Source organism: Lampetra fluviatilis, chromosome 26 (genome assembly GCF_964198595.1).
Source record: "Lampetra fluviatilis chromosome 26, kcLamFluv1.1, whole genome shotgun sequence".
Classification (NCBI taxonomy): Eukaryota; Metazoa; Chordata; class Hyperoartia; order Petromyzontiformes; family Petromyzontidae; genus Lampetra; species Lampetra fluviatilis.
In genome coordinates, this window is record NC_136300.1 from 10,421,247 (window position 1) to 10,436,485 (window position 15,239).

Sequence of the window (15,239 nt, forward strand, 5' to 3'; positions counted from 1 at the left end):
GGTCCTTCTGGCGTTTGCCTCCCACAGTAATGTACTTGTCCGTTTTCTTACAAATTATGCACAAGGCAGAAAGCACAGGACCAGCGGGACAATCAACTGCAGCGATACTAACGTTACTACCCGATGGCACAGACTGGCCTTGATCTTGAGCTTCAGGACGCTGTGTGGCCCGTTTCTCAGCCGCATCCAAGCGCTTTTTGTCAATGAAACGCCTGTAGCAAGTGGAGTGAAACCCAGCGTCGTCGGGAACATTGTCAAACTCGATTTCTAGACAATGTTTGTTTGTTTCTGCTATTCTCCGATTCTCACCTTGCAAAAAAAGCCACCGTTTGACGCAGTTTCTGAATGTATCCCACCATGTGCGTGTAAAATCCTTTGTTTCTTCTTTCTTTATGGACGTGAGATGCATGTAGCATTGTTTAAAATATTTTTTACAGACTTTTGAAGGAGGTCTGGCCGTAATTTCCTCCTCTTCACTACTCGATATTGACAACAAGGGCGCAGACATCTTGGACTAATGTTTACCTCTCGTCCCAAAAAAGCGGCCACCTTATTGGTCTAGCGGGAAGCACGTGACGATTGTTCCGCGAAGCCTCATCACTGATGATCAAAATATGATAACGCGAGGAAAGAAATATTGCCGACTTTAAACAGTAATAAAAAATAAACTGCAGGATTAGACATGGAGAACTTTTATTTTCACGGCCAAAAGCAATAGATCTTTTTATTAGAATGAAAAGAATTTAGTGCCCCATATATGGGAACGGGATTAAACGTAAAACGTCTTCACCTTACAGCCTATTATTACATTTTGTTGTTGTCGATGCAACTGGCTGACCCGCCCCTTCTGGACGTGTGTGAATGAGAACACCAAACTCATGAGATCCCTCTGGGATAAATACGCGCACGCGTGTAGATAGATGTTGCAGACACGAATAATTGACGATAATTCACGATGTATTAAGTACTTTGTTCAATGTTTTGTCACAAATCAAACGTCGAGCATAAGCAACAAATATGCAACACTCCTGAGACGGGCACCTCCCTTACCGACCTCACCTCGTCCTCACCCCTCGCCTCGTCCTCCTCACCCCTCGCCTCGTCCTCCTCACCCCTCGCCTCGTTCTCCTCACGTCATCCTCCTGCCCTCTTCGTAGCAGACACGTATAATCTGTTTTTTTTACCTATATAAATGTCATTTTGTGTCTCTGTGAGTGTTCACGCGCTTGCAAGGGATTTGGCTCTCAAACGGTGGGGTTCGCGTAAACAAAAATTAGCCAGGTACCACACCGGAAGCCCCGTGCTTGGCGTAGGCGATTCCTTTTTCACGTCCTTCACCTTAAAATTAGTTAAATTAGCGTCTTTTGCCGATTTTTCTTTATTTAAATATTTAGTTTCGCGCTTACTTATTTATTTCCCTTCGCCGCGCGCGGGCTGACAACGCAGCCAGCTGCACTTACGCACAACGCGCACGAGGTGACTCCCCAGCAGCAATCCACACGCGCCGTCGTCAAAGGTAAGTCGCACACTTTTGTATTATATGCATTTATACAAGACGTAAGTAGCACACATTAGTATTACAGGGGTACCTCGGTATACGTCGTAGTTCGTTCCAGAAGGTAGGACTTATACCGAAATGACGTATACCAAACGAATTTTTCCCATAAGAAATCAAGGGAAAGGAAATAATCCGTTCCAGAGTATGAGAATGATATTTTATATGGCATATTATACATTAATGGGGTTGTATCAAATAATTTAGACACTACTTATTACTAAAATGCATACATAAATTAAAATAAATGCATCAATAAATTAAAATAAATGCATAAATAGTTTGAAATAAATATTAAATTTAACATCACTTTACCTTGCTGAGAGGAGTTGATAGCCTACGAGGATGGTGGGGAGGAGGAGGAGATGTTATTTTTTGGAACGAGACTCCCCTTCCATTACAACTTCAGGAAGCTGATATTCTGGGTTTTTTTTCTCTTTTCTGTCTTTTTTCTTGACTTGGACCTGGTTGAGGCTCACCAGGTTTGAGTTTTACTAAAAACCTGTCCATTGAAGTTTGTTTTTGCCTTTTTCTAAGAATGTTCCTGAAGTGTGACATTGTTTGGTCATTCCACACAATACTGTTACGGCTTGTTGACTGAGGAGCGTCAAAACACGAAGTATACCAAATTCGACGTATTCCAAAGCGGCCGTATACCGAGGTATGACTGTATAAGCATTTGTGTAATTACACTTGGCACTGCTCACATGGGTTGCCCCTAGCAACGCACACGATCGGCACGAATTTTAATTCGCCTTAAACATGCAGCAAAAACACACGGAACACGTAAATTATTCACAGTACGATGTCCTCTTCACCCCACCCCAATGATACCCCAATGCGTCCTGAAACTACTATAGAGCCCCTACATATTCTTTTTCTAGCGCTTACATGCCGTTATTGTAGCGCGGCCAGGGGGAGCGGCCCAGCCCCACAGCCTGCCAAGGTCACACCTCGGCCGGCTGGGAAATCTAGGCAAGGCTGGGGGCTCTGCACGTGACTAGGCCTCACTACAGCACTCTGTCTGCTTACTAATTTGTGCTATAGATTCGATATATACTGCTATACAGTCAGCATGTACTACTGTAGTGCTAGCAGGTAACCACCACAATAACTATGCACTGCTGTAATCATAGCAGGTACCACCACAGTCACTTTGCACTGCTGTAATCATAGCAGGTACCACCACTGTCGCTTGCCCAGCTGTAATCATAGCAGGTTACACCACAGTATGCACTGCTGTAGTTAAAGCAGCTACCACTACAGTATGCTCTGCTGTAATCATAGCAGGTGACCACAGTCAGTATGCACTTCACTTCGCATACCAGGTACCACCAGCGTCGGTATGCACTGCTGCAGTGAAAGCAGGTACCACCACAGTATGCACTGCTGTAATCATAGCAGGGACCACCACAGTCACTGCACTGCTGTAGTGAAAGCAGGTACCAAAGTCCGTATGTACTGCTGTAATCATACCAGCTACCACCACAGTCAGTATCACTGCTGTGATAATAGCAGGTATCACCACAATATGTACTCCTGTAATCATAGCAGGTACCACCGCATTCAGTATGCACTGCTGTTGTGAAACAATGTACCACCACAGTATGCACTGCTGTTATCATAGCAGGTACCTTGTGGATTGACAGATGCACATAAGAATATGATAGTGCATTAATGAATGAGTGTACAGCTGGAGAGCAAATGAATGAACAATATTTTCTATCGCCATTGAAAAAAAAATAACATTGTAATCAATCACCCTATATGCCTGCTGAACCAACGTATCCTACAGCAGCATATGAGTTTGTTTCATACATTACCTGGGTGTTTGTTTGTTATGTATGATCGGTATGCGTCCTACGCACGATCCATATGTGATATCAAACAAGATATTTGCCTGCTTTCCGAATGATCTCCACGTGTTTCACGCATGATCTCTATGTTTCACACGTGTTCTGTGTGGGTGGCCGGGACCATCCTCGGCCGCCTTTATCTCTCGAGTTGCGATGTGTACACATTGCACCAGAAACTCATTTAAAGCCGACCTCTGGAGATCCAGGACTGGTTCAGATTATCGCCACTGGTGGCCGTAAGCGGGAATCGGGTCATTGGATTCATCATAGCGCAGCTTTCTAAACCCACACACTCACAGACAGGACTGCAACTCATCCACCTCACGCATCTGTGCCAGGAACTTCCAATCGCGGAGCGACGCGCGAATGAAGCGACCCGACTTCCCATCGGAATATGATGGCTGGCAGGTGGTTGAAGCTATCCCGCAGGAAGCGAGCGCAGGTATGCTCACCTGAGCATCACGAGGCGTGCCCCGGAGGTGGTATCACGTGGGACGATGCATGTGTGTCCACGTCATGGCCCTTTCACGAATCCGCTGCTGTATGGGGACCTCCCCACCGCCACGACCTAGTGGATCGTTGACCATACTTCACCACGCTGGTCGGTGCGGGTTGGTTGCAGACGTGGGAAGCGGGGCACTATGCAAAGGTTCATGTTGCTGTACTGCCCCTTTGCTGACCACGTGGCCCTTGCCAGATTCATTCAATGTTCGAGTGATGCAAATGTTGACTGATTTTTATTGAATACAACGAGAACAATTTACAAGTGTGCGTTGATCGATATGATGTTGATTATATTGTTTAACGATAATTAAATTGAGATTAGGATATGCAGGAAATAGTGATGATAATGCTAATGTCTTTATGCATGGTGATGGCTGGGGAAGTTGAAGATAGTGATGATCGTGCTCCTGCTAAGTGGTGGTACTCCACCCACCCTCGTCCACCCCTGCAGGCTCCGAGGAGGAACGCCATGTGGTGGTGTAAGCACTCAGCCTGCTGAAGCGCGGGAGTGCAGAGAGGCGACCCCACGAGGTGGAGACAGGAGGGACAGGGCCCTCCTGGGGGGACAACGCGAGTGGCGCAGGGGGTCCTGGTGGGGTCGAGAGGGCAGAAGACGCAGCGGATATCGGCAGGGCTCTGGATGTATGCTCCATTGTAAACTCCGATGGGCACCTGATTGTATCCCCCGGCGGGGACCCTATTGGGGCCCCAATGGGCAGGGACCCGGATGGGGACCCACCACCCCCCGAGGTGACTCTGACAGTGCAGGTTCTTGAGGAGATTGCGCTGGGCTGGGAGTTAACAGCCGAGGTGCGCGTGGCGAGAAGAAGCACGCGACTCCGCGTGAGCGTGTGGGCCACGAGGCCTCGTACACGGGCACCAACCTGGGTGGGTTCGAGGAGGAGGAGGCCCATCCTGGAGCTGGGACTGCACGAAGGTGAGACGGAAGGAGGGAGATGGGGAGGGAGAGAATGAGGTCAATTATATGAGTATTATAGTTACGTGCACTTGTGTGCATGCGTGTATATAAGCAGTAGTGTAGTGGTTAGCGCTCTGCTACGAACCCGGGGACCCAAGTTCTATTCCCGCTCATGGCCAACACCAGTGACGATTTTCTGAACCGGTCCTGGGCCTCTTCCCCTAGGTCGACGCAGCCTCAAATGACTGCCGGGTGCGGTGTGTAAACATCGCCACTGGAGGGACAAGGGCAGTCGGGCGTGGTACTGGCCACCCACCACCTCGTGTACTGTCCCGGCCTTCATAGATGCTCGCTAACAGCACTTGCTCCAACAGTCTGTTTGAAGGCTCTACGAGGAGACGTTTGTCTTTGTTGTCCGGCACAGAGCGGCGCGTGCTGGTGCGCGTGCCCGCGAGCGAGTACCTGCACCTGGCCGTGGACCACTTCGCGCTCGTGCTGGTGGCGTGTGCTTGTGCTCGACACGGTCGCCGAGATCGCGCGCATGCACGTGACCCGCGTGCACTCCCCACGCTTGCACGTGCACGTGAGTGGCACACTACAGCAGCAGCATCAACAATAACAACAACAACAACAGCAGCAACAACTATACTTCTCAAAATTTATTTTTTGGTATCATAAATCCTCCTCCACCCGACACAGTGGTGCGATGGTAGGTGGTGGTGTGTTTATGATGGCATGATGATGGTATAATGTTAGATGATGCTGTGATGTTAGATGTATGTTGAACTTATTTTGCAACGTATGTAGACACCAGTGCTTAACGGAGGTGTTTTTGCGATGGCATGATGGTTTAAAGATGGTGTGATGATGATGGCATGATAATGGTGTTGTATATGTTGGGTATCAAAAATTTGATGTGTTGTATGCGTGCGTGGGTGAAATTATTATGTTGTATATGTGGGTTATGAATATTCAGTGAAAATAATAATCAAATTAAATTTGGTCAAATGTGTAATTATCCGGAAATATGTTAATTTATGTAATTATGCACATTTAATTATGCCAATTCGAGAGGTAATCGTAGTAATTATGCGAGTGGGTGTAATTATGATAATGCAAGTCGTTATGATAACCAGACCCCGCCTCGGTGACGAGGGTGGGTTATCGATCGGAATAAGGCAATTAATCGTATGCAGTTATGCAGGTGTGGTGTAAGTATGCAAGATTAACTTAGATTAACTCGGCATCGTTGTCTAGGTTCGTCTCATTCTCGCTTATTTTTAGGTCCCCGGTTCACCCCGTTATAGCTTTAACATTTACTGAGTATGTATTAGTGTGTTTATTAAGGTCACCAAGTTCAGATCTCAACGCAGAAGCAGATCTTATGCATAGATTTCAGGAAGGAATCACACAACCACTTCTGTATTAATCAATTTATTACTAATTCAACCTCAACTATGATATAGTATGCGAACTCTCAATCCCGGAACGTCAACACGGCATCAATACAGTATCATCAATGATTGTCTGATTTCACTTTGACAACGGCACATGGATCCCGCATAACGCGATGGTTGTTAGTGAGAGAGAGAGTCGTTAAAACATGCAAATACTATGCTAAGAAAAACCTTAACTTTAATGAATGATTATACTCAATATTGTTCACGCAGTACCGCCCTCCTTATTGATCATACGCAACCCTTATCACGTTGTTAGCACCTTGGGTCACGGGACAGTTGAATATTCTGTAGAGGATGCGAGTACGTGCGGCGATTATGACTGAAAGATACTTGAAAGATTATACGGCGATAAAAAAACACAATCAAAAACAGTTATTATTCTTAAAGGCACCAATCTCAACAGATACATCGGCAGGTTATCTGACAACAGAATGGCTCTGAGTAAGGGCCTGCGACGGTGCTCCTTTTCCGAAGATCGTTATCTTATCAAGTTTACTAATTGGGGACCAGATCACCTGATAAGGATCTGGTGGGCCACCACTCCCCACGTGAGCGTGGCTCGGCGGAAGGAGGTGCCAAGAATCAATTCGTATTGATGGATCTGTTGGGAATTTATGCGATTAAGAGTACAGCCCACTAAATATTAAAGATAGAAATTACGAATACTCTTATAAACGACGGATGGCCATCACTCGGTCTCGAGTGTTCTCTTCACAGCCACGGATGGCTTATGGGTTCGAGTGTGTTTGAGTGGTAAGAGTGGTCTTGAATAGTCAGTGTTCGGAGTCGGTTCTTTATGTCAAACAGACGCCTGGTGGTCGTGTGGTGAGGGGGCGGTGCGCGTCATACGTATCAGTCGCTCCTCTGTCACCGTGGTGAATTGGTTGGATGCCTGTTGATACGCTGTCGTAGTTCGGAACCCGGTCGGTAGGTGGCGCCCACAGCTCGCTCGCAGCGTCGTCGCCACGTCGCCAAACCGCGACCGTCAGCTGCAGAGAGACCTCCGACTCGGCAGAGGTTGACCCACGCAGGCCGAGTTGAGCTGTCAAGCGGGTCTTGCCCGCCTGCAGAGGAGATGGGGAGCCGCTTGAGTCGAGCCCCGAGAGCCGGCTGAACTCGGCTGAGTCCCAGAAGCTGAAGAGTCGAGCCGACCCGTTGGTCGCAGCTCGCTCCTGAGTCGACCCTCCCGGTCGAGCTGAAGATGAGTCGAGCCGACCCGCTGGTCGCAGCTCGCTCCTCAGTCGACCCTCCCGGTCGAACTCCTGAGCCGACCCTCCCGGTCGAGCTCCTGAGCCGACCCACTGGTCGAACTCGGCTGATGAGTTGACCCTCCTGGTCGAACTGGTTTCCAATGCTCAGGGTCCTTTCTTTTATGCCGAAAAATCCCTTTGGGTCCTGCCCACAAGGCGGGGTTTCTTTAGATTTTTGCTGTGTCAGGATCTGTCCGTAGGTAGGTGTGTCCATGTGTGTGTCCGTACGTCCGTGTCCTTGTGTGCATCACCCACGGTATATTCCGTTGTCATACTCCCTCCATAAAATCCATGAGCAAACAATCAGATGTTACAAATTGCCTCGAAATCGTCTCTCTGTCTGGGTGCAATATTATCTCTTGTCTGGCCTTCTTCATGAACCAAAACACAGACGTTACAAATCGTCTCACAGGCGCCTTTGTCCGTGTTGCACGACCTGGAGGGAGGGGCACACTCCCTCCGACCCTCACAGACGCACACAGACATGGTTAAAAAGTTTTAAATTAACATTTGTCCCTTACCATTTCCCAGTTATGATTCTGTATGTAACCTAAGGTGTGTCGTTTCCCATCGTGGTGCTTGACCCAAGTGGAGGTGCCTCCCCGAGCACATACACACTCCCATCCCGCGCTGCGGGGATACAAAGACGGCCGGGATCTCCCTTTCTCTCCGACCCTGGGTTTAACATCGCTCGTTTATTATGTATTTTATTTCGACCTGGTGGTGATTTATCCCGCTATCCTGGCTTTTCATAAGTTTTACTTTTGTCTTTTCATGCATAGGCTTATTATTATTAATTTATTTCCGATATCTTAGGTTAAGGGGTAAGTTTCTTGATCCTAGGAATTCGTATTCCTTGGTGTCTGCATGGTTATATAAGCGGAATATAGTTGACGGTGAATAGCGTTAACATTGATGTTATGTACGATATTATGTATTGTGATGTCTTTAACTTAACTTGTTGGTCAGGGCTTTACTGACATGAAGTTGCATTTCATAGCCTCGCAGTCTTTGCCTCACTCTGTCTCTGCTCGCCGTTGTTGTTGCTGTCCAGCTGACGCCGTTAACTCAAGGCCTCATTAATTTCCGTCACTCCTTGTAGGTGAGGGCGGTTGAACCTTGGAGTCAGTTCTGGTTTTTGTCTGCTTGCTTCTTCTGATGTCCCCTGACCCCGGGAGTTATTATTTCTACTTTTATGGCCTGTCGAAGCCCGACTCGCTGTTGCTGGGCTGGTGGGTCGCTGGGTTGGTGTGTTCCCGGCTTTTTGCTTACGTTTGCAGTTCGCCGTGCTCTTAATTTCCTTCCCTCTTCAACCTTATATCGACTATTCGCTCCTGTCTGGGTGCGATTCAATTTTGACTTAGGAAGGTTCTGATTGTCATATGCTTTGGGTCGAGTTGTATATTAAAGTATGGAAATAACATTTCATATTGACTTAATGATGGTGATGGTTCAGTAGGCGTAACTTGTGGCCTGATTTAATTGGAGTGGGTGTGAATATCAATAACTTTAGCCTACCCTGTTGTTAAATTCTGACTTTAACGTTACTTTAATAGCAATACAGAATAATTGAGCTTTTCGTCTTAACTAGGCGAACGCGAACTTCTGGTGACCCCCGCAGCCTTGTTATTCAGCTGAGTCTGCATCCTTGAGATATACAACGCTCTTATTCGTCTCACTGTGGCCATCCAACCTTCTGCTCTGGGAGTGTTATTCTTAATTTCAGGTCAAAGGCCCCCTCACGTTCAGCCGTGCAGGGTTGTTAATCAGCTCCCTCCCCTGTGTACACAACCTTGAGCTGACCCACTTCGTTTGACCACTCACCCTGGATTTATCTTTCCTTGAGGCAAGGTTGCAAATTCTGTCATCCCAGCCCTCCTCCAGTTCATCACTTAACAACACCTGGTGTTTTGCAGTTTGCTGCGCTTTGGGGTGTTTTCATTCATTATATATCAAGTAAAAAGATAATATATAAAAATCTCAAGTTTGGAAGAAGGGTTTAGTATACAACAATGGTGTGGTAATAATTTATGGTGTGATGATGATAATGATGATGCGATGTTAAATTAAAGTGTGATCATGATGATGGTGGTGATGTGTACAGTAAATTTGGCTGTGACGGTCCCACCTGAAGACGGAGACTGAAGACAGAGACTTGTGTTGCCTCCGAAACGTCATGATTTAATTGAGTTATTTTCATTAATTATTATATTATTAATTTTTACCTACGTGACTTTACCGAAAAAACCTAAGAGTAGGTGATGTGATGGTCGAAGCTGTGTTTGTGATGGTGTGATAATTGTGCGATGTTCGATGATAGTGTCAAGATGATGATAGTGGTTTCATGCTAGAAGCTGTGCTTGTGATTGCCTGATAATGGTGCAGTGGTAGATGGTGTGATATCCCCCCACAGGTGATGAAAGGGACCCACGTGGGTCGCGATCTCATTTCCGAGCTCTGCTTCACGAACCCCGTGGCACGCGCTCTGCACCGCGTGCGCGTCCGCGTGGAGGGAGCCGGCGTGCACGCGCCGGGCACCATCCTCGTCGGGTATGGTGCCGTCGTCACAAGTTCACGATCATAACAAGATCAAATAGAAAGACGATGTTTCGGGCAACTACCCTTGTTCATAGCACACGTGTTATCGATTGAACCAAACACATGTGCTATGACGACGGATCATCGCCTGAAACGTCCGTTATTATATAATTTTCCTTTTAAAACCAGGATGTTATTGACGATGGAGAGTTTTAATTTTTTGCGTGCGTATGCACCACTGCTAATGCAATCTCACAATACTGTGCATGTGTTTAGTGACAATTATACCTGATGCTCACGCTGCTGCTGATGATGATGATGACACGTGCCCGTATGTGTCTTTCGCTTCACAATAGTGTAGTGGTGAGCGTGATTTGTTATGCACCCGCGACCCAGTTCTGGGCCTCCTCTAGGTCGATTCAGCCTCAAATGACTATCTGGGGAGGTGTGTGCAAGCTTCAGCACTGGGGGTACAATAGGCGGTCAGATGTGGTGCTGCCCACACCACCCGCCCATGTGCCTATCCCGGCCTTAACAGGTGCTCACAGTACTTGCCCCAACAGTTTGTTGTAGGCTATACAGGGGACCTTTGTCTTTGTGTGTCTGTCTCGGCGCAGCGACGTGGAGGGGCACGGCCGCATGCGCGTGCCCGTGGTTCCCAAACGCCCCGGGGAGCTCACGCTGATCGCGAGCCTCGACTGCACGGAGCTGCCGCAGGTGCACGTGGGAGCCACCTTCCAGTGCGAGCCCTGAGACTTCAACATCACCACCATCATCAACATCATGAGTCAACCACTATCATCAGCATCAAGAATGGTACCACCATGGTCGTGATCGAGTGAACTTTCATGAGTGTGTTCATCATCAAAGTCGCACTCATTACACACAAAGTGCTTGCCACAAATATACCACAAATTCCTTGCTGATCTCGTCAAGGAGCATAAACCATCACGAGACCTCCGCTCATCCTTGCAGTGGCTTTTGAATAGCCATCAAACAAAGATGGTCACTGCATCGTGCACTTTCAGATCCGCTTGTGTGGCCGTCTGGAGCACTCTTCCGATATTAGGACGCCCCTGAAGCTATTCACTGTTAAATGTTTAGTTTGTTGTCCTTCCCCACACCTCCGACTAGCGCGGTTGGCTATGCACGGTTCGAAAGAAGTTCAACGTACATGTCAATCACCACGATCGTGTTCATCATCATAAGATGATCATTATCAGAATCATAAAATCGAATGGGGACCAGAAATCGTGATGGGGTGTGGGTGGTGGAGAATAATCATTACAGAGCCGATGTCATGGACAGACTTCAGGCGCGATAGACAAAAACGCTACTGCCGTGACGTCACTGGACTGCGGGTACTCGTGAAGAAGGGGAATGACGTCGTTGATGTCACCTGTAGAAGTTGGACTCATTCAGAGACAGTATTCGTGATTAACAATCCCAGATCTTCGTGGCCAGTGGCGTTTACTTAGCCACGCGCATCGCCATCGCTTGCTTCCTTCTTCCAGTTCCCGCAGTTGTTGGAGACGACACTGTACCTCCGAGGTCTTTCGATGGTAACAGTCTAGCTCAAGGTCTTCTTATTGATCCTATTTTATATAGATTTATATAGCGGCTTATTCCAAAGTGCTTTCCAACAATTATAACATAAGATGATGGGTTATTAAAGGGGCTGGTGTAGTTATGGTGATCGGACATGTGTGAGTGGTTAAGGAGGGGTAGCTATAGGGGTAGATATAGGGGTTGGGGTAGTGATAGGGGTTGGGGTAATGATAGGGGTAGTGATAGGGTTGGGGTAATGATAGGGGTAGTGATAGGGGTTGGGGTAGTGATAGGGGGGTAGGGGCTGGAAGTAGCAGCAGGATGGACTCGCGCAGGGGTCGTCATCCAACATAACAAGAATATTTTTTTTATTCGGAAAACAACCCCCTCCCTCAATATTTCAAGAGCTGCAATGCACATCAATACGAGAGGGTGGGTCCTAAATAAATTAACAATGTTACAAAGCTGTCCCTAAAGAGGCACATGCGGCTCCAGAGCCGTAGGTTGCCAAGCCCTGGTCTCGGGAGAAGAGACGGGTTGTAGGGGAGGAGCGGAAGCAGGTCAGTAAGGATGATTGCTTCATGATCGCGCAGCTTCTGGGTGCCACTCCAATGCCCGGCTTGGTAAATTGCCCTCGTCTTCCACTCGTGTCCCGCCCATCTCAACCTCCTGATCCGTCCCACAACACTTTCCTGCCACGTGCTATTCCCAACCTTCAAGTTGCTTACCCTATTTTCCTCCATTCTACGCACGTGTCCCATCCACCACAGCATCAATGCCCCTTCACAGTTACCACTTGTAATAGAGATGACGGCACATTATATATCGCTAAGCATTAAAGCGACAATAATTGAAGCTGTAAACAATTAATGTAATTATTTTCTCTAACGCTGGCCACACCCATTACGATAAATCACGAACAACTCCAAGCAGCAGAAACAACATGTTCCATGCAATTATGTTCCATGCAATTATAATCGATTATCTTCATTATAAGCGAGCGGTGGCAGAGCGGTTCGCGTGCTGCGCTACTAAACGTGCCGAGCTAAACAGGCGGTCGTGGTGACAAAAACTCCCGTGTAGCCTTTAACAGATTGTTGGTGCAAGTCCTGTTAGTGTGCACCTTTGAACGCCCACACAGTGCACAAGGGGTGGTGTGGCCAACAGCCACGCTCGGCCGCCTTTGTCTCCCCAGTGCTGGTATTTCCACATCACAACAGGTACTCCTTTAAGGCTGAGATAACCTGAGCGCAGTGCCATTGCTGTTGCAGTAATTTACCTCCGTTCAGTTTGTCGCACCTTCTCCATGCGCTAATGCCCCCTCGCCGCTCAATTGCTGTGCACGAAGAGTCCGCACTAGAGAGGGGCGAGAGACCAAGTGCGGGCACCTTGGGAGATTTTTATGTTGTTGCTGTTGAAGGCGAACACTATGGCAATCTTTTCCTCTTGACGAGCTCGACACAATGCGCTGATCAAAGTTTAAAAGTTTAGTTTCTTCTGCGCATTCGTCCTCGCTGCGCTTGTACGACATGACAACAGAATAATCCGCGCCAAGTGGGTTGTGGCATTTTTGCGCGGTGGGATGGAGTCGCAATTATACGTATTTTTTTACTTATGATTTTTACTTCCGTTTATTCGGCACCCCGAGGTCCCGCCATAATGTTCATTTGACCGCATTAAACAGGTCCCTGCGGGGTGGGCTGGTAGGAACGAACAAATGAATGACTATAATAAAATGAAATGGCAATAAATGGCCGCCAATAAGAGGATGGAAACGTAGACGTAGTGGAACATAGGAAACAATAAAGTAGTAGTAACCGTTGTGGAAAAAATACTAGTATTGCACAAGTATGTACCTACGTGAGTGCAGCTTGGAGCAGACACAGTGAGTAGTAACAATCTGCACGATATGCAGCGCCGTCATTTGGTGTGTACCACCCAGTGAAGTCGAGGGGGCCAAGAGGTGGGTGCAATCCCACAAGTGAAGCGGCATTCTGGACGCAATGTTTGGTGTTGAGAAGAGCAAAAATACCACAGTCGTATCCATTTGCTTGCAACGGGACACGGCACACAACGTTTTGGGCAGGCTGCAGCTGTCCAGCGTGATTTGCCAGGAGCACGGCCAGAAAGATGTTGGCAAATGTGACGAGTGGCATAGCGTTGTTTGGCTTTCCGTCTCGGCTCAACGAGTCAAGCAAAGTAACCCACGCGTCTGGACGTCCAGGGTTAACAAAGCAGAAGAGTTGCCAGTGGTTGCCATCCTTGCAAATAGGCATCAACCACAGGTGGCGAGTGAAAAGGTCACCAAACCCGTGCTGGCATCGAAGAGCACGTCGGTCGTTCTCCAAGATTTGACGTGGTCAATTCGTAGGATCCTGGGAATAGGTCGCATAAATGTCGGGTGAGATGACGGCGATAGTCTGGCGTTGGTCCTGAATAGCGCAGTGCATCAAAAGCTCGACAGCAGCACTCGTGAGCCAAGCGCCTGGCACCAATGAACGTTTAGTTGATTTGTACACAGGTACTCCAAAGTGCGTAAAGAGATGTTTGAGCCGTGTCGATTTCCAGGGCGTCAACATCGACGATGTCGGGGTTTGCAACAGTGCGAGATGTTGCCATCTTTTGCTGATTGCTCTCGGTAGTCAAGTCACACTTGGGGTTTTTGAGCATGGAAACGTTGTAGCGCTGAGTAGATTTTGGGGGTCGCGTTCATCTGTTCGAGCGCGCTTGACAGGACGCGTGATCGGCAGTTGTGCTTTGACACCTGTAGATGTCCGTTTGCCTTGAACACGTGCCATAGCTGCTTTTGGGCGTCACGGGTTTGCGAGTTCTGTTTGCATATTTTCCCTTGAACGCCAATACCCGTCCTCTGCGATGTCCATTCGCCACCGTGTCGCAAAAAGATTCGGTCGCAGTTTATAAAGACGTTTAGGTTGAAAACCGAGAGACAGCGGCATGCATCGAAAAGTTTCCGACGATTGCACCCGCGAGAACATTACGTAAAGAAGCTCGTAGGTCAATGATGGCGCGTTGGGACTGCTTTCCAGGTGGGCTATGACGCGCGGGCACGTGTCACCTTGAGCTTTCCATGCAGTGAGGGCGAAGGCCAAGGTACATGCATGGGCTCGATACTCGACTCGTAGGTTCTTGCCCATGCGGAGGGAATGCTTTTGGGATCGCTGGATTAGTCCAATGGGGATATGCAGGACCGATTTGTCGCAAGAGAGGTTTAGGTGTGTTGGCCACAATCCAATGGACGTGCTTTGGACTTGAACTACAATGTAGTCCGGTGCGAAATGTAAGTCAATGACTTGCCCGTCTGTACGCGCTTTTATGACACCAAGAGCAGCGTGTTCGGTCTCGATGTCGACCCCTGCCAGCGACACATATCGGCATTTTGTGCCATTTGCTATGCCATATTCGACGTTGACATTTTCGTTGCAAAGGATTTGACCCGGTGCATCGAACACAAAGTAGTCAAAAAGCTCCGGATATGCGTCCTCATTGTACAGCAACACCGCTAGAGCATTGGGTATTTCGAGCTTGAGCTGTCGACGCCAACGTAGCACTGGAGTATTGTTGGACGCCGCGAAGATAGCAGCCATTGCC